The 19,087-nt window shown below is 40.5% G+C and overlaps 1 long non-coding RNA gene across 1 annotated transcript; it reads left to right on the top strand.

Annotated features, from left to right (window-relative positions):
- Positions 1-1,482: 1,482 nt before the first annotated feature.
- Positions 1,483-3,978, top strand: LOC132896096 (uncharacterized). Its single transcript, XR_009655931.1, has 4 exons — positions 1,483-1,564; positions 2,010-2,039; positions 2,428-2,520; positions 2,608-3,978. It is a non-coding gene; the product is annotated as an uncharacterized LOC132896096 (long non-coding RNA).
- The last annotated feature ends 15,109 nt before the right edge of the window (positions 3,979-19,087 follow it).

Here is a 19,087-nt window from a genome sequence, read left to right as displayed (position 1 = left end):
GCTAACTCACAGGTAAGCTAGCGTTGGCCTTCAAGAATGCTGATATGCTGACATGAAGAGAGTGTGTAGAGTAGAGTGGGGGGAAAAGCCCCCCTTAAGGAAAATTCAGTTTTTCTCCAAGTTGAAATGAACCATGGGAGAGAGAGAATCATAGTTTTTGACAACAGTGACATGAACAATAATGCCACCTAAAGTTTGCCTAAAGTTAAGGCCCCCTGAGGTGGGGCAATAGGCCCCCTCACTCAAAAAAAGCTGTTTGGATAGCAAAAGTGTTTACTTAAGCCTATAATGTGAAAGAAACAAGAAAATATCCCTGAATTAATGAATTGATGCATTATTTTATTATATTTCGCATTTTAATTTCAATATAATTTAGTGTGGATTGAACATGAATTAACAAAGAACAAGCTATTCATTAATTCAGGGATATTTTCTTGTTTTTTTTGAGTGAGGGGGCCTATTGCCCCACCTCAGGGTGCCTTTTACCCCACTGGGGGGGGGGGGGGGGGGGGGGGGGGGGTAAAAGGCCCCCTTGGCACAATGTTTGTTTTTGTTAAAAAAAATTAAGTATTAACTTTAGGCAAACTTTAGGTGGCATTATTGTTCATGTCACTGTTGTCAAAAACTATGATTAAAACTAAACACATGGTTCATTTCAACTTGGAGAAAAACTGAATTTTCCTTAAGGGGGGCTTTTTCCCCCACTCTACTCTAATTATGATTAAAGGAAATGATGCCCCCTGGGGGCCATTTACCCCGCCACTACACTTTTACAAAAAAGGGTCTTACTTTCAAAATGTGATTCAACTTTTTATACCTAATGTATTTTTTTTAACGTACTGACTTGTCTACTCATACCACATACACAGCTGTGATATCTGACAAAATAGCAGCTATCTAAATACAGTTTTACTGATATCTGAAAATTATATCACTTACCATGAAATTTGATTTCTCTCCGCTGCGTTGCTGATATGCGATCCACAGTGGATATTTGTATATCCCCGTTGTCAAGCCAGTCCATAGCAACAATAGAAATGTAACTTTGCACCATCTGGTGGTTATTTTGGGTAAAACAGGCCGGGGGCCTTTTACCCCATGGGGGTGTATTACCCCACTCTACTCTATGTATAATAATAATAATAATAATAATATTGGCTGGCTTTTTTTCATGGTATATCAGATATATTCCATTCAGCTACCATGATATAGAACTCACACTCTAAAAAATGATTCAGGAGGTTAGTTAGTATTACCCAAAAAAAATGAGGTTTTTCAACATGAAAAACACATTTTGTTACATGTCTATTATTTTATTAAGTTCATAACTTATTTTAAGAAGTTGATCAAACCTAAAAATAAAAAAAGCTATCTTAACTCATAAATCCAATGATATTGGAGAAGCGTTTTTGCTTTCAGTTAACAAGGATAACTATTACGTTAGTGAAATTTCATAATATTAAGTTAGTGACGTCACATGCAGAGGAAGTGATCAACGGCCATTTTATGGACGCTGCCAGACTGCAAGTTATAACTGCGTGGGAGAGACCGTTTCACTTGGCAAGTAAGTATACTTTTTAATTTCTTAAATTTTATGTCCATCAGCAAGAAGTGGGTGAGTGGATTGCTTGGGTGGTTTGCAAAAATAACTCGACAACGCGATAGAGACAGAAACTCGCACTTACACCTGCTCAAACACGACATGCACACATTAGTGAAGACGTAGCATATGCGCACGTGAGAACGGGATAGAGAGACAAAGAGATCCTTGCTCATTCCCGCACTCTTGCATGCACACACACCACATGCAGACTGAAGACAGCACGGTGAAAATGGACTTAAAAGTAAATATCGGACTGGGCTTGTGGACTTTCACGAAGTGTGAGGGAAAAGTTTGGCGTTGGGGCGACGCCATTAAACAGCTGAACAGCTTTAGTTAAGTTTTGGGTGTTTGTTATGTGGTGCTCCACACGCGGTGCATTCTAACTTGATCTTTTCTTCATTTTCAGAAACGAGGAGCTGTTAGAACGCCACAAAAGGTTAGGACAAACTTAAATTTTTAAAAATGAATTGGATATGTAAAATGTGCAGATTTAAAACGCCAAGAAAGACTGACCTATTGAAGCATTATAGACTTAAACATGGCCATTGTGGGGAATTACAAGGGTGTCCCGGGACACCGAGGCACTGCAAGGGTGTCCCGGGACACTGCCTGTGTCCCGGGACACCAAGGCAGTGTCCCGGGACACCAAGGCAGTGGGACACTGCCCGGGTGTCCCGGGACGGTGCTCGGGTGTCCCGGGACGGTGCTCGGATGTCCCGGGACACTGCCTTGGTGTCCCCATCTTCCTCTTTGTACTCCTGCTCCCTGACTAGAAACAATTCCTCATGGAGTAGTTGTTAGTGTTTTTGTCTTCTTATTCACAGGATGATTCTGTGGAAATGAGGAGAGAGGTTGTGATTCGTGGATTGGTGGTGTACCTCGGAGAAAAGGAGGAGAATCTCTTTCAAGAGCAGTTGGTAGGTTAATATGACAAAAAACAGTACTTTGTGTTAGTCTTGTTTTTAATTGTTAATCATGTTTTGATTTTGGCCAATTTGTGCTAGGCTGATGGGGATCTCACCAAGGAAGTGATGAAGATCATTGTTACCAGAAGTGCCACATCTGATCCAGCCAGTGCACGGATTGTAATCGAGGGAACAGAAGTCCTGGAAGACGTGGACGTACCCAGGGCCTGTGCCTTGCTGATGGGGCTGATTTATGCAATTAATCTCAGCTACCCAAAAGTACTGAAAAACACTTTTGAAGTTTTTCAAAAGATATTTCTTCAGCTGGATGACCTGAAAGCAAATCCTAAAGTAATGTCTTTGAAAAGTAAACTGCTGTAAAATGTGCAGATTGTCCAATAATGCAGGAAATGTTGCATTTTGTTTGTGAAGTTTTTTTCTATATACATTTACTTGAAGTACACTTAAAGTTCAAACCTGAATTATACTAAAAGTTAAATGAAAGTTAATTTCTCAGGTGCTGTTCTAAAAATGAGAAGAATTCAGCAGCTAATACAGTTATGCTCAAAATAATAGCAGTGTCTTAAAAAGGTAAGTGTCCAACTTCTTCAAATAAATTGTACTTAAATGAACAGAAATGCATTGTGGACACTGAAATTGGAAAAAATAATTAGGGGCGAAGCTGCGAGGCACCTTAAGTGTTTGTAGGTTTTCTTAGGTTTTACTTGCAAAAACTTGCTGTGCTTGCCTCTGTCAGTCAGCCTCTGTGTCTGCCTTGTCGGTTCTATCTGTTGCCTTGGCAACTTGGGCTGGCGTCTTAGGCGGGTTCACTGCTTGGCCCCGCATTGCTGCTTGTAGCTATATTTCAGTTTTTTATTTCACAGAATGTCAAGAAATGCAATGTTCAAAAAATAGCATTGACCTCTGTCTTTGAAAACTATTTTTTGAACATTACTTTTCTTCATATTCTGTGAAATAAGATAAATTAATTACTTTCTCCAATTTCTTGCTTCGAAATAGAATGTACAGTGTCCCTAATGCATTTGTGTTCATTAAAGTACAATTTATTTGAAGATTATTTGACATTTACTTACCTTTTTACAGACACTGCTATTATTCTTACCATAACTGTATATATGCACTTTTGTATGGCTTTGCTTTTTTTTTACTTTTGCACTTTTGTAAGGTTGGCCTTTATACACTCTATTTTGAACAAGTTTAGTACATTTAAAACAGACCAACTGGAAGAACACTATTCAGAACTGTTCAGCAGACAGTAAATGGAAGACAATTTTGGCACATGTGCAGTGCAAAAGGCTGCCAATTTGTTTGGCATGCATTGAGGTCTTAAGCAGGCAATTTTCTATCTTCTTCTGTATGTCTATGTTCAGCAGACAGTAAATGAAAGACACTGTGAGACGCTGCTTATATTTGTTGACCTTGGTTTCAATAAATAGACACTCTTGGAAACTGGAATTGTGATGTCTTCATTCTGACTTAAGTAAAATAAGTTAGTATTACTGAATAAAATTGAGGTAACAATTTGCATGGGCCTTTTTGAGGAGGAATAAAGTAAAATAAAGGAGTTATTGCAACTTAAATAGAGTAATTTGGCCACTATAAAGAATTGAGTTGGTTCAACATAATTAAGCTTGTAGAGGACAAAACATATCATGTTGGTGCTTCTAAACTAATTGAGTTCGTCCAGCTTTAAAAGTCTCATTAGATATACTCAATAATTGCTTAGTTGGGATTACTTAAAAAGATCAATGCAAATTGTTACAACAATTTTTTTAAGTTGAGCCAGTGTATTTTTTTTTAGAGTGCATCTTCGACTCATTCAGTATCATCCTAGCTGAATGGAATATATCTAATAGACCACTCGACGCCAGCCGATATTATTTAAATATGTCACTCAGATCCATGATGTAATTCATATGAAAAATGCGAGTTTTTCAGCACAAGAAGATAAACTTCATATCTTCAAGCCAACATGTGATTTTCTTTTTATTATATAGACACATTCACAAACAAAAAGTACCCAAATTTATCAAAACAATTCATCAATATCCTTATGAGTGAGGATATGGAAAATATATCACAGGCATAGTTCTTGATGTCCCGGGTGTTGTTCATATGAAAAATACAAATGGTGTATATCCCAGTAAAACGCTCGTGTCTATGTAACTTTATGTGCACGCGCGTGCACACACACACACACACAGAGTTATTTGACAGTTCAACCTTGCTGTGGTATAAGTAAACAAATTTAGCTGTTTAGCTGTTTATTCATATACAGTTTATTTGAATAGTGCAGATAAAATGATGGCAGAAATTCAGCTTACAGAATACAAAATGCCTAAAATTGAGACATTAGAGATAAAACATGATATATTGAGTCTCCAACGTAGGCGTGTTAAGATGGTGGGATATTCTAAGGTATTTGCTCAGCATGTAGGCTAAAAGGTTAAGTTGCTCATCACAGCATACAACTCCAGAGACACCGTGTATCAGCCCACTGTTTGGCGTGAAAATAACTCCATAAATACTTATTTTCTAGGACTGTCATGGGGAAATAAAAAGATGACAATTGTTGTGACTGGGTTCTTGTGATTTATTGGATCCCAGGTATTCTTGTGTTGCTGAGAAGGGCTGCATGATTACTTCCTGTCTGTGTTATGTAAGGAATGAAACACACTATGTGTACAGTTAAAGGAAATCAATCAACAATGGGGCAGTGTGATGAAGTGGAGTTAATGTTACTGCCCTGATTTCTCCACTGTAAAGATGTAAATTAGAATTTGTAGTTGCACTATTCAAGACATACAAATGATATGAAGGTTAAGAAGAAAACAAAAATGAAATAAACTAAAATAAAATTATAATTAAACAAAGAAGGGTTTATTATTAAGATTATAACTTGATAACAAAATATTAATACATTACATGGAATGGATTGAAACCTTTTGCAATAATTATTAGTGTCATGTCATGCATTCATTATTAATGTTTAATGAGTAAACTACATGTTATTTCAATCATTTAATGATTTTATTTTAATGTTGTTAATGCTTCAGTTTATAATTTTAAAAATAGTTCGAACCAGGGCGGTACGGTGATATAGTGGTTAGCACTGTCGCCTCACAGCAAGAAGGTCCGGGTTCGAGCCCCGTGGCCGGCGAGGGCCTTTCTGTGTGGAGTTTGCATGTTCTCCCCATGTCCGTGGGTTTCCTCCGGGTGCTCCGGTTTCCCCCACAGTCCAAAGACATGCAGGTTAGGTTAACTGGTGACTCTAAATTGACCGTAGGTGTGAATGTGAGTGTGAATGGTTGTCTGTGTCTATGAGTCAGCCCTGTGATGACCTGGCGACTTGTCCAGGGTGTACCCCGCCTTTCGCCCATAGTCAGCTGGGATAGGCTCCAGCTTGCCTGCGACCCTGTAGAAGGATAAAGCAGCTAGAGATAATGAATGAGTTCGAACCAGCCCACGACAGTCTCAGTGTCATGAAATTCACAGAACCGTAATAAACATTAAGCACCACTTTATTATGCTTGAGCGCAGTGTTCATAAACCTAAATAATGCCTTTTTATAAACATGTTAAAGGTACTAATTATACATAACATTATAGGTTTTCTTAAACATGTTAGCAATACTAATTAAGGGACTAAAATATACACAACTGTGCTTATGGGATAATTAAGATGTCATTATAGCATCATTGTAGTATCGTTGGTTTTCATAAACAAGTTCTAAACACTGATTAAGGGGCAGATAATATTTAAATGGCTGTCATATTATCATTATGCTGTCATTACAGTGTCACTGTAGCATTGTAAGCTTTCTTAAATATGTCAGCAAAACTAATTAAGGGAGGGGAAAATATACACAGTTGCCATGATGCTCAAATTAAGATATCATGAGAGTGTCATTGTATGTTCATAAACGTGTTATAAATACTAATTGAGGAACTAATAAAATACATTGTTATTATGTAGCTGAGTAAATATTTTATTTAAAAGTACTTTGCGGGCAGCATGGTGGTGTAGTGGTTAGCGCTGTCGCCTCACAGCAAGAAGCTCCAGGTTCGAGCCCCATGGCCAGCGAGGGCCTTTCTGTGTGGAGTTTGCATGTTCTCCCCGTGTCCGCATGGGTTTCCTCCAGGTGCTCCGTTTTCCCCCACAGTCCAAAGACATGCAGGTTAGGTTAACTGTAGTCTGGCTAACGCGACTTCAAAGCTCTGCGAACATTTGGTCTGGCAAAGATATTAAGCCCAACCGTTTCCCAAAGTGCGTGGTTGACCCGCCTCCCTGAAATGCCTCATTTTGCTACTGGTCAAAGCCAGAAAAGGCTGTGACGAAGCTTAAACCAATCACATCACTCTTTCCTCTGACGTATGTGACGCGACGGGGCTAACTGGTAGATTAAACTCTTACCGAAGCCGGTCGGGAGCAAGGCGAAAACGTCCTTCCTTTCAATAAATACCTCCAGGGCTGCTCTTTGCTCCGTTTTCAATGAGAACTTGCTCCATGTTCGTAATGTTTCTAGTGAATGAAGCGCTTCCAGCATAGATTCTGTAAACAATCTATGGCTTCCGGTCGCAGTTCTACTACGTCAGTGCCTTGAACACGTCTCTACCCAGGGCCGTTGGAGATGCTCAAAGTTGATTGGCTCCCGATTTTTCGGGAGCTTGGAAGAGCTGTAGATAGCTTGCTTGGCCAGACTAAGCTCGCAACAGGCCCTCGTGTTGCTTCACGCTTAGGATGGGCGGGCCCAGGCTAGGTTAACTGGTGACTCTAAATTGACCGTAGGTGTGAATGTGAGTGTGAATGGTTGTCTGTGTCTATGGCTACGTTTACATTAGACCATATCTGTCTCGTTTTCTTCGCGGATGCACTGTCCGTTTACATTAAACCCCCTGGAAAAGCGGGGAAACGGGAATCCGCCAGCGTCCACGTATTCAATCTAGATCGTATCTGGTCCGGTGCTGTGTAAACATTCAGAATACGCGAATACGCTGTGCTGAGCTCTAGCTGGCGTCTCATTGGACAACATCACTGTGACATCCACCTTCCTGATTCGCTGGCGTTGGTCATGTGACGCGACTGCTGAAAAACGGCACGGACTTCCGCCTTGTATCACCTTTCATTAAAGAGTATAAAAGTATGAAAATACTGCAAATACTGATGCAAATACTGCCCATTGTGTAGTTATGATTGTCTTTAGGCTTGCCATCCTTCCACTTGCAAGTAATAAGTGATATGCGCTGGGATCACACACACAGCGGCTCAGTCCCGAATCGTGGCTTGTTCACTTCACTCGCGCGCTGTGTGAGCTGCGCAGGGCCGGAGTGCGCACCCTCCAGAGGGCACTCGCTGTTCAGGGCGGAGTGATTTGGAGCGCAGGATGCCTGCGGAGCCGAGCGTATCCGCGTATTGGCGTTGCTATGTGCACGGCTAACGGTTTTAGTGTAAACGCGAATCGTTTTAAGAACATTAATCTGATGATCCGCTGATTCGACGTAATGTAAACGTAGCCTATGTGTCAGCCCTGTGATGACCTGGCGACTTGTCCAGGGTGTACCCCGCCTTTCGCCCGTAGTCAGCTGGGATAGGCTCCAGCTTGCCTGCGACCCTATAGAACAGGATAAAGCGGCTACAGATAATGAGATGAGATTCTCAAAATTTGCTACTTCTATTCTCTGTCTAAAACAGTCATAGGGGCTGTGCTAGTGAGACATGTTGTGATGCTCACTCCCATTGTTTTAAGCTAGCGAGAGTAAAAGTTGCTAAACCTGGTTTAAACTGCAAAAAAACCTAGCGTGAATTTATTGTGAGCATGTATATGACTTTTACAGTTGGTTTTGGTTGTTAAAAGAGACGCTAAACTATGTTAAAATCGTTGGAGATTTTGGCTCATTTGCATATTGTTTCACTTGCTGCAGGGGAGAGACCGCGCCAGTGCCCGTGTGTGTGTGGCTTATGTGCCCTCTCTTGCTACATTGCAGAAAATTAAAAGTGCTGATCCTGATTCCTGCCTGAGTGTCTGTCTTCATGTATACCAGCATCCTTCTTAAGTCTGCTATACATTTACAGTATAATTATGATGTCATTAAAGGTCCTGATACATAATTATCAATGGTCCAAATATTTCATTACACCAGATCCCATATCCTGTTGAATTTCATTTTATTGTTTTTACATTTTTGCCATTTCCTGTCTGTTCTCTACATGGTGTCATGAGAAAAACTAGGCAGATGTCACAGTGTTATTTAATCCATTCGGGTTACTATCTGACAGCGGCGTCAGAAGCATTTTTAATGTGGGGGGGACACACTGGTGGGGGGTCTGGGGGTCCTCCCCCAGAAAATTTTTAATTAATTAGGTGCCATTTCCTGCATTCTGGTGTATTTTTAACAGGTTGTTAAACACCTAATTTTACCTACAAAAGTCACTTAATTCAATGACTATTTTAGAGACTCAACAATAAGTCCTCATTCAACTAGTCCATATATTCATCAGCCTGTTTTTAAACCCACTGCTCTGCCTAAGATAATGAGATGAATGTGACAATTTATCACCAACAATGACTTTATGGGTGCATTTTACTTTGTATTTTGTGTTTCCTTTTTTATTTAGTTTTAGATGTAACACAACATGCCACTGTGCCAAGCAATAGTGACACTCAACTGTATGTTTAAGAATAAGAATTCATAATTTCACCCAATGAACAGGCATGACATGGTATCATGCAAACTTCATAACACAAAATCACACTGTGTCAAGCAATGGTGACACATAAAAAATAACTTCACACAACGGACAGGTAAAATTTTTTTCACCACCAACAGTGACTTTAGTGGGTGCATTTTACTTTACTACTTGACCTCATTCTTGGCATTACAGTAAGGTAGGCCTACTGGGCTTGAATTAAATGATAGCTAACATTAAGCTAGCTGATACATCTAACATTGACTAGCCAGCTAACTGCACTAACATTTCCATTGGGTGTTTGTAGAGAACACCTCAAGCGAGCACTGTATCTTGCATTGGCGGATATGGACTGGGGAGATGTTACCGAGGCAACAAACATAAATGAGGCAGTCGGTCGGCTTGAAGAAAAGATTCGCTCACTGATGGATAAATATATGCCATTTAGATCTGTGCGTATGTCATCACATGACCCTGCTTGGATGACTCCTCTTGTAAGATCAATGTTTAGAGCAAAATCAAAAATGTCTCTCTCTCCAAACAACGAAGAATGCCTTAAAGTGATTAATAGCAGAATTTCGGAAGTAATTTGCCAGAACCGGAGAAACCCTTCTACCATCTTAGGGAGTAGCGAGTGGTGGAAAAATTTATACTTTATTTCTCAGCGCTGTAACTCAACCTACGTTGCTCTGGATGAACATACTATGGACCGTCTTAATGATTATTTCGGGCAACTCTGCTGTGATGACAACTACACGTGATCAATCGACATGCAAATTGCCAATGATGTGGAGGGTCCCGAATTATCTGAGAGAATGGTCTGGAATGTTCTTGGGAAATTAAAGAAAACTGCTACTGGCCCGGATGAGATCCCGTTCTGGATCTGGAAAGACTTTTCAGAAATATTTACACCTGTTATTTCTAAAGTTTGGAACTTATCACTGTCAGTGCATGAATGGCCTGAGTCCTGGAAGAGAGCTAACATCAACCCGCTACCCAAGTTGGATATCCCGAAGGAGGACAAAGATTACAGAGGCATTAATGTAACACCTGTTATTGCGAGGGCCTTTGAAAAGGTTGTGTTTGAGAACTTTGCCAGGAAAATGGTCGAAGCTAGCCTTAGCCCCTCTCAGTTCGCATACAAACAAGGAGGTAACTGTACCAATGCGCTGATCACCATCCAGCACCAGGTATGTAAATACCTGGATGACATTGACTGCAGAGCCGTTAATCTTTTGTCAAACAAACTCAAATAGTTAGCGCTTAGTCCATACATAATCAATTGGTATCACAGTATTCTTTTTGGTAGGCAACAAAGAATTTTCTCTAGTAATCACAGTTGCAATTGGAAGTCTGTAAACAAAGGGACTATTCAGGGCAGTGTCAGCGGACCGCACCTTTTTAACATTTTCCTTAATGATCTTGACATACATTATAATGGTTATCCTATACTTTTCAAATACGCAGATGATTCTACTATAGTGTCTCCTGTTTATAACAAAGCAGACCCTTCTATAAATTTAGTCAATTTGTTTCTTAGATGGTCTAATGAGAATCAGATGTCATGTCTCATCTCATTATCTCTAGCCGCTTTATCCTATCCCAGCCTATCCCAGCTGACTACGGGCGAAAGGCGGGGTACACCCTGGACAAGTCGCCAGGTCATCACAGGGCTGACACATAGACACAGACAACCATTCACACTCACATTCACACCTACGGTCAATTTAGAGTCACCAGTTAACCTAACCTGCATGTCTTTGGACTGTGGGGGAAACCGGAGCACCCGGAGGAAACCCACGCGGACACGGGGAGAACATGCAAACTCCGCACAGAAAGGCCCTCGCCGGCCCCGGGGCTCGAACCCAGGACCTTCTTGCTGTGAGGCGACAGCGCTAACCACTACACCACCGTGCCGCCCCCAGATGTCATGTAACACTAGTAAATGTAAGGAACTAATAGTGCGGAAGAAATGTAATAATTATGTATATCAGCCTGTTAGTGATATCCCACAATGCAGTAGCTTACCTTTGTTAGGAGTTACGTTACAGAGTGATTTTAAATTTACATTACACACAAAGACTAAATTGACTAAGGCGAACAAATGTCTGCATGGATTAAGAACGCTTAGAAAGGAACAGTGTACTCAATTAGAAATTGATCATTTATTTTTATCTCTTGTTTTGCCTTGTTTTACATATGCCTTACCTGTTTATGGTGCGTATGAATCTAGTCTTAATGTAGTTCAAAATTTTCTAGATAGATGTCATAAGCACCGTTTCATATCGTATCCTATCTATATTAAAACTTTTTTAGCAAAACAAGATTGTAAAATATACAAGAAAGCACTGTCGATTGATAATCATCCGCTTAAGCCCTATCTCCCCATCAAAAAAAAAAGCAAATATAATCTCCGTGGAACAAGATATGTAATGCCTAATGTAAATACTGATCGTTTTAAAAATACCTTTGTAAATAGGCTACTTTTTAAACATTTAGCTTAACTTAGTATACGTATAAGTTTTTTTTTTCTTATATGCTTATAATGTACCTTAGGATATTTATTTTTATCCTTTGACAATAAAGATGAAAAAAAAAACTGTCCCGTGGGGAAATTTTGACTGACTTTCCGCTTCTTTGTAAAGAATTTCCTTATGTCCATTGCGTCTGGGGAGGAGCAAATACTGCAAACAATTCATCATCAACCAAGAATACCCCATTAGGCTAAGCTTATTTCATTGTTTAGTTGAACATTAATTTAACGTGGCCTAGGGTTAATTTTGAGGGCATATAACAAAAGAATAAGGTTTTAGCAAAAGCTAGACATTGTGAGGTGGCAATGGGGCTGACATTACCTCCTCCACTTTTGAGCAGCTTAACCTTGCACCAAAATGTCTCTGCTTGCACTAAGGTTCACTTCACTTGCTCGCGGTGAGTTGTTGTAGGTAACGCCCGGAAAACCCGGAGTGGATTTTCAGTGGTATGTGTATTCTCTTATCGATCAAGTGGAATGGATTATTTCACGAAGCAATAGAAACGGCGCTGGGTGAACTAATATTTTATGTTAAATGTGTGTGTGTGTGGGAGGGGTCCAAACGAAGAATTATGAAATGTGAGGGGGACACGCCCCTGCCACATTCAATGGTGGCGACGACCATGCTATCTGATCCCCATTTCTTGCTGTCACAAGCCATGTATGGTTGTGTGGTCCCTGTTGTACCCCATCATCCACTTACCCCATGAAATATTTAAACAATTCCTGATATATTTGTACACGGCTGCAACAATTGGCTTTGCTTCAGGCAGCTATCATCTTTCTATTTTTCTTCTTTCTTTCTATCTTTTTCTTTGGTTATTCGGAGGCTCAAACCTAAAAGTTCCAATCTGGCTCACTGAATGAAGTTAGAATCCATTCAAAACTTGGGGCGATAAATTTAGCTACTTAGTGTTTATAGGTAGTTTATATATACATAAGTGTACACACACACACACACACACACGTGTGTGCGTGCACAATGTGCCATGTGCCAGTGTGCTGATATATAGCTTTTGTGTTTATTTATATAGCTATGTGTGTATGTGATACAGTACCAGTCAAAAGTTTGGACACATCTACTCATTCATAGTGTACCAAGTATCTGTACATGGCCAAGCACAGTGCCTTGCAAAAGTATTCATACCCCTTGAACTTTTTCACATTTTTCCACCTTACAACCGTGAACTTAAAAGTTTTTTATTGAGATTTTATGTGATAGACCAACACAGAGTAGCACATAATTGTGAAGTGAAACGAACATGATAAACGGTCTTCAAAATTTTAAACAAATAAACATCTGAAGAATGTGGTGTGCATTAGTATTCAGCCCCCTGTACTCTGATACCTCTAAATACAATCCAGTGCAATCAATTGCCTTCAGAAGTCATCTAATTAGTTAATAGAGTCCTACTGTGTGTAATTTACTCTCAGCATAAATACACTTGTTCTGTGAAGGCCTCAGTGGTTTGTTAGAGAACACTGAAGAACAAACAGCATCATGAAGACCAAAGAACTCACCAGACAGGTCAGGGATAAAGTTCTGGAGAAGTTTAAAGCAGGGTTAGGTTATAAAAAAAAATATCCCAAGCTCTGAACATCTCAAGAAGCACTGTTCAATCCATCATTCAAAAATGGAAAAAGTATGGCACAACTGCAAACCTACCAAGACATGGCCGTCCACCTAAACTGACAGAGCGAGCAAGGAGAGCACTGGTCAGAGAAGCAGCCAAGAGGCCCATGATCACTCTGGAGGAGCTGCAGAAATCCACAGCTCAGGTGGGAGAATCTGTGCACAGGACAACTATAAGTCCTACACTCCACAAATCTGGCCTTTTTGGAAGAGTGGCAAGAAGAAAGCCATTGTTGAAAGACAGGCATAAGAAATGTAGGGGACACAGCAAACATGTGGAAGAAGGTGCTTTGGTCAGATGAGACCAAAGTTGAACTTTTTGGCCTAAATGCAAAGCACTATGTGTGGCGGAAAACTAACACTGCTCATCACCCTGCACACACCATCCCCACTGTGAAACATGGTGGTGGCAGCATCATGCTATGGGGATGCTTTTCTTCAGCAGGGACAGGGAAGCTGGTCAGAGTTGATGGGAAGATGGATGGAGCTAAATACAGGGCAATCCTGGAAGAAAACCTGTTGGAGGCTACAAACGACTTGAGACTGGGAAGGGGATTCACCTTCCAGCAAGACAATGACCCTAAACATACAGCCAGAGCTACAATGGAATGGTTTAGATCAAAGAATATTCATGTGTTAGAATGGCCCAGTCAAAGCCCAGACCTAAATCCCATTGAGCATCTGTGGCAAGACTTGAAAATTGCTGTTCACAGACGCTCTCCATCCAATCTGGCTGAGCTTGAGCTATTTTGCAAAGAAGAATGGGCAAAAATTTCAGTGTCTAGATGTGCAAAGCTGGTAGAGACGTACCACAAAAGACTTGCAGCTGTAATTGCAGCAAAAGGTGGCTCTACAAAGTATTGACGCAGGGGGGCTGAATACTAATGCACATCACATTTTTCAGATTTTTATTTGTTTAAAATTTTGAAGACCATTTATCATTTTCATTTCACTTCACAATTATGTGCTACTCTGTGTTGGTCTATCACATAAAATCTCAATAAAATCTTTTAAGTTCGTGGTTGTAAGGTGGAAAAATGTGAAAAAGTTCAAGGGGTATGAATACTTTTGCAAGGCACTGTATAATATTTTTGTCTCATTTGTTTAACTGGGTTCTCTTTATCTACTTTTAGGACTTGTGTGAAAATCTGATGATGTTTTAGGTCATATTTATGCAGAAATATAGAAAATTCTAAAGGGTTCACAAACATTCAAGCACCACTGTAGTCCTATTCCACAACTGTAGTAATCCATATTATGTCAGGAACCACTCAACTAAGTAAAGAGAAACAACATCCATCATTACTTTAAGACATGAAGCGTATTAATTTTTAATTAATAAAAATAAAGAAAAAACATTGAATTAGGAGGTATGTCCAAACTTTTGACTAGTATTATAGAACTTTATTGTTTTGGTGTATCTATAGTTACAGTCTATTTAAATAATATTGGCTGGCTTTGAGCTGTTTATCAGATATATTCCATTCAGCAAGCATGATACTGAACGAGTCGAAGACAAGTTCAATATCATGCCTGCTGAATGGAATATATCCAATATACCACGTAAAAGAAAGGCAGGCAATATTATTATTATTATTATTATTATTATTATTATTATAATACATACACATTCCTTTTAGTGTCAGTAACGCGATAGAGAGCGCCACTTCCAGTCAGACTACAAACATGGCCAATCTGAGCTACAACACCCAAGAACTGCAGCGCCCTCTATTGCCTGTCTATTAATTACAATTGTCTATTAATTGTCTATTAATTGTCTATTAAAGTCACTCATTTCCTGGTTAATCAGCCCATGCTATGTAAACACCTCGCCCACACTCACTCGATGCAAAGTATCATTCAGTGTCTTACCTGTCATACCAAGTCTTCTTATTCTGCCTGCCTTATCATGTTCTCGTCTCGTTCTCGTTACTCTTTAGTCTAGCCCTTATTACTCTGTCTGCTGATCGATCAACCCCTGCCTGTCCCTCAACTTCAATTTCATCTAGTGTTTTGGATTTGTTTGCCAGTCTGCATTCCCCGCTCTCCCCTGCACATACATCCGTAAGTGCCTGCATCCTGACATTCAGATGTTCAGCGCGTTTTTCTCTTTCAAAATTCTCTCAAAATCTTCCGTATTTAATGAAGCAAACCTGGTGGCCATGTTTGTTTACAAATTGCCACAGTCGCTTAATAGCATGGAAGTTTTATGTCTCTGACGTGTCTCTTTTCCAGTTTTTCAATGTCTGTTGGTATGTTTTTCTCTTGTAAATATGCATAAAGAATATCTAATGAAGTTTTGGTAGCCTTTTGGGTGTTTAACCCATCTTTCTCTTTCCCAAAGAACAAAGAAATGCTTCTGCACATGCGCAGCAGAAAACTCTCTCATTGAATATTCGCATCAGCTCTGACATGTGACGTCATGTTGTCTTGACAACCATGCAATATCGTAAACCATATTCAACGCTCATTTTCCATTGGATAGAGTGACGTAATACATGTAGGATAAGTGATATGCTAACAATATTGCATGCTATCAAACCAAATGAATGAAACCCGCTGGAAGGGAATAGAATACATGTTTTTATTCCATGGAAAAAGTGTCCTGTGAGTATAATAATATAAGTATAGAATTTGGTTTGAGAAATTGTGAGGATATTTTACACAATGACCTTAAGAGAATTTAGTCTTTGGTAATTTATCAGAACTAGCATAAAAATACATGCAATTTTCTCTGATTTTCATTTGTTTGTTAGAATGTAATGTTTTAAAAATCTTGCAGCATATTTCTATTGAAGAAATAACATGACTTTTATTTCATGGTCTTTTACTGTATTTTACTTGTACTGTGTAGCATAATGCTAGCAGTGTAACTATTTCAGATTTCCTTCATACTTCTAATTGAAACATATCGAGGAGTAACTTTTTGTATTCTTGTCTTTTTTTCTGTGACTCGCAGCATGCTTGTGTATAAGTTGGAGTTCACACTCCTCTATCTAAGCAGCATGGGTCCTGGAGTGAGTAATCTTCCCTGCCCTCTGCTCAGCACAAAGCTCGAGCCAATATTCTGAGCTGCAGCAGACTGCTATCTCAGCTCAATCACAGGCGGTTTCACTGTCGAGAGGAGGCAGAGAGCTGTGATTGAGTGCTGAAAGAACTTCAGTGGGGTCAAAGCATGCACTACTGGAGATAGACTCAATGTTAGCAGTCTCAATGTGCCTGAAGAAAATGTTTCTACTGCATACATAAATCTGCCAGTTGGCTGATTACTGAACTCAAAGATGTAACTAAAACTATTGCTAGGATTGTATTATTATTATTCTCATCTCATCTCATCTCATCTCATCTCATTATCTCTAGTGGCTTTATGCTGTTCTACAGGGTCGCAGGCAAGCTGGAGCCTATCCCAGCTGACTACGGGCGAAAGGCGGGGTACACCCTGGACAAGTCGCCAGGTCATCACAGGGCTGACACATAGACACAGACAACCATTCACACTCACATTCACACCTACGGTCAATTTAGAGTCACCAGTTAACCTAACCTGCATGTCTTTGGACTGTGGGGGAAACCGGAGCACCCGGAGGAAACCCATGCGGACACGGGGAGAACATGCAAACTCCGCACAGAAAGGCCCTCGCCGGCCATGGGGCTCGAACCCGGACCTTCTTGCTGTGAGGCAACAGCACTAACCACTACACCACCGTGCCGCCCCTTATTATTATTGTTGTTGTTGTCGTCGTTGTCATGTATTTGCATTAAAGTCAGCACAAGGCGAAATAAAGGTGGATGCTAGGGAGGCTGGGAACTAGTTTTTGAAAGTCCAGGGGAAAAAATATTTCATATAATAGCTAATTTAATCATAATAGATATGCTTTTCAGCATGTTAATCACTGTGATTATGGTGCACATCCCATAAAAGCTTTGCATTTTAGCTGAATTATTACAAATAAATGCAAACAGGCAAGATGAGAGAGTTTTGCAAGCTAACAGTCCACCTTTCTCTGCTAAATTAGCTATTAGCTAGTAATGATAGCCATCAGCAATTTTCAGAAATAATATACACGATTGAAAAGCTTCCAGGCTGTCTCTTTATCAAAGTCCATGTTCTTATTTATTTATTTATTTATTTATTTATTTAAATCAGGGGTTTTCAAAGTATGGGAGAGTCAGCTCCCCCTCAGAGAGCAAATAAACAACAGCGCCCCACCCCTTACAATTTTTGTTGTTGCTATAGACCCTTTTCAGTCACGTGACCTTCGTAAACGCGACCGCCATTTTGGACATGTAGTGGACTTCGGCTCGAATCAGTTTGAATGCGAGGAAGGCAACAAACGAAAAACATAAAAGAAAAAGGAGCGAGATGCAGAAAACACCTTCACTATCCAGTGACGTAGGGCATTTACAGGGTGAGCAGAGGGAGAGGTATTTGCAAAAATTGAGGTTAGCAGGCTGCTTCCTCCAGGATTGTTCACTGACGTACGGAAGTACACCAAGCCCTCGTCTTTACCTGACTTCGGCCCACATGATCTGTATACCTATGTCATTAAAAACCCATCGCCATACACATACACGCCAACGTCCGAGGTTCCGGAGCGCGCTCCGGCTTGCTCCAGGAGTGCTCCGACCGAGGTTATGGAGCGCGCTCCGGCTTGCTCCGGAGCAAGCCGGAGCGCGCTGCTTAATTTGAGGGCAACCTCGGCCGGAGTGTGCTCCGGAACCTCGGCCGGAGCACTCCGGGAGTAAGCCGGCGCGCGCTGCTTAATTTGAGGGGAACCTCGGCCGGAGCACTCCGGGAGCAAGCCGGCGCGCGCTGCTTAATTTGAGGGGAACCTCGGCCGGAGCACTCCGGGAGCAAGCCGGTGCGCGCTGCTTAATTTGAGGGGAACCTCGGCCGGAGCACTCCGGGAGCAAGCTGGCGCGCGCTGCTTAATTTGAGGGAGAGCAAGCCGGAGCGCACTCCGGAACCTCGGACGTTGGCTCCGGCAGCTATTTATACTGGATCCGGTGTAAATAGCTGCCGGATCATAATTACAGTAAACTAGTAAATCCAGTAAAGGAAAAACTTGAGACTGAAAGGTTTTAACAGTCATCCAAATGACTGAACGTAAACATTGCTACAGTAACATACCAGCTACTATGTTGTTGACATTAGCTAGTCAACAATAGCTACTACAGAAGAACAAAGAGGTTACAATGGGTTATTTTAACCTCTTTGGTTACACACTCGCCGCCACAGAATGTTAACAGCAATGTAATGCCTTTTCTGGCTAATTTTATTCGTCTTACCTCCAACAAAGTGGTCACTACACAAGCGTTGGTATGCCGAGGGCTGCCAATCTGTTAATGGCCTCTATCCATCTTCTCCGTCGGGATCCGATAAAATGATAACCCTTGCCTTGTGTGTTGATGGTTACTACATCCAGGTGCACAACAATATAGTGGCATGATGGAAGTCTTGCTGAAAGTAAAAACTTTCTTTGCTGCCGTTCCTCAATGTTGGCTGTGGTAAACTACTGGTAGTACACGTCCAAAATGGCGGCCGCGTTTGTCGTGACGTCACGTGAAAAGGGTCCATACTTAATGTTCCATTCATATTTTAAAAAATGGTTGTTGTACACATTTTTATTTTTTTCTTTTACACATTTTAAACATCTGTGCTTTTTGAAAAATCCTTTTTTATACATTTAAAATATGAGCTTTAT

This window comes from Neoarius graeffei, chromosome 13 (assembly GCF_027579695.1).
Source record: "Neoarius graeffei isolate fNeoGra1 chromosome 13, fNeoGra1.pri, whole genome shotgun sequence".
Taxonomy (NCBI): Eukaryota; Metazoa; Chordata; class Actinopteri; order Siluriformes; family Ariidae; genus Neoarius; species Neoarius graeffei.
Note: the sequence above shows the minus strand (reverse complement) of the source record. Positions and strands in the feature narration are given on the sequence as shown.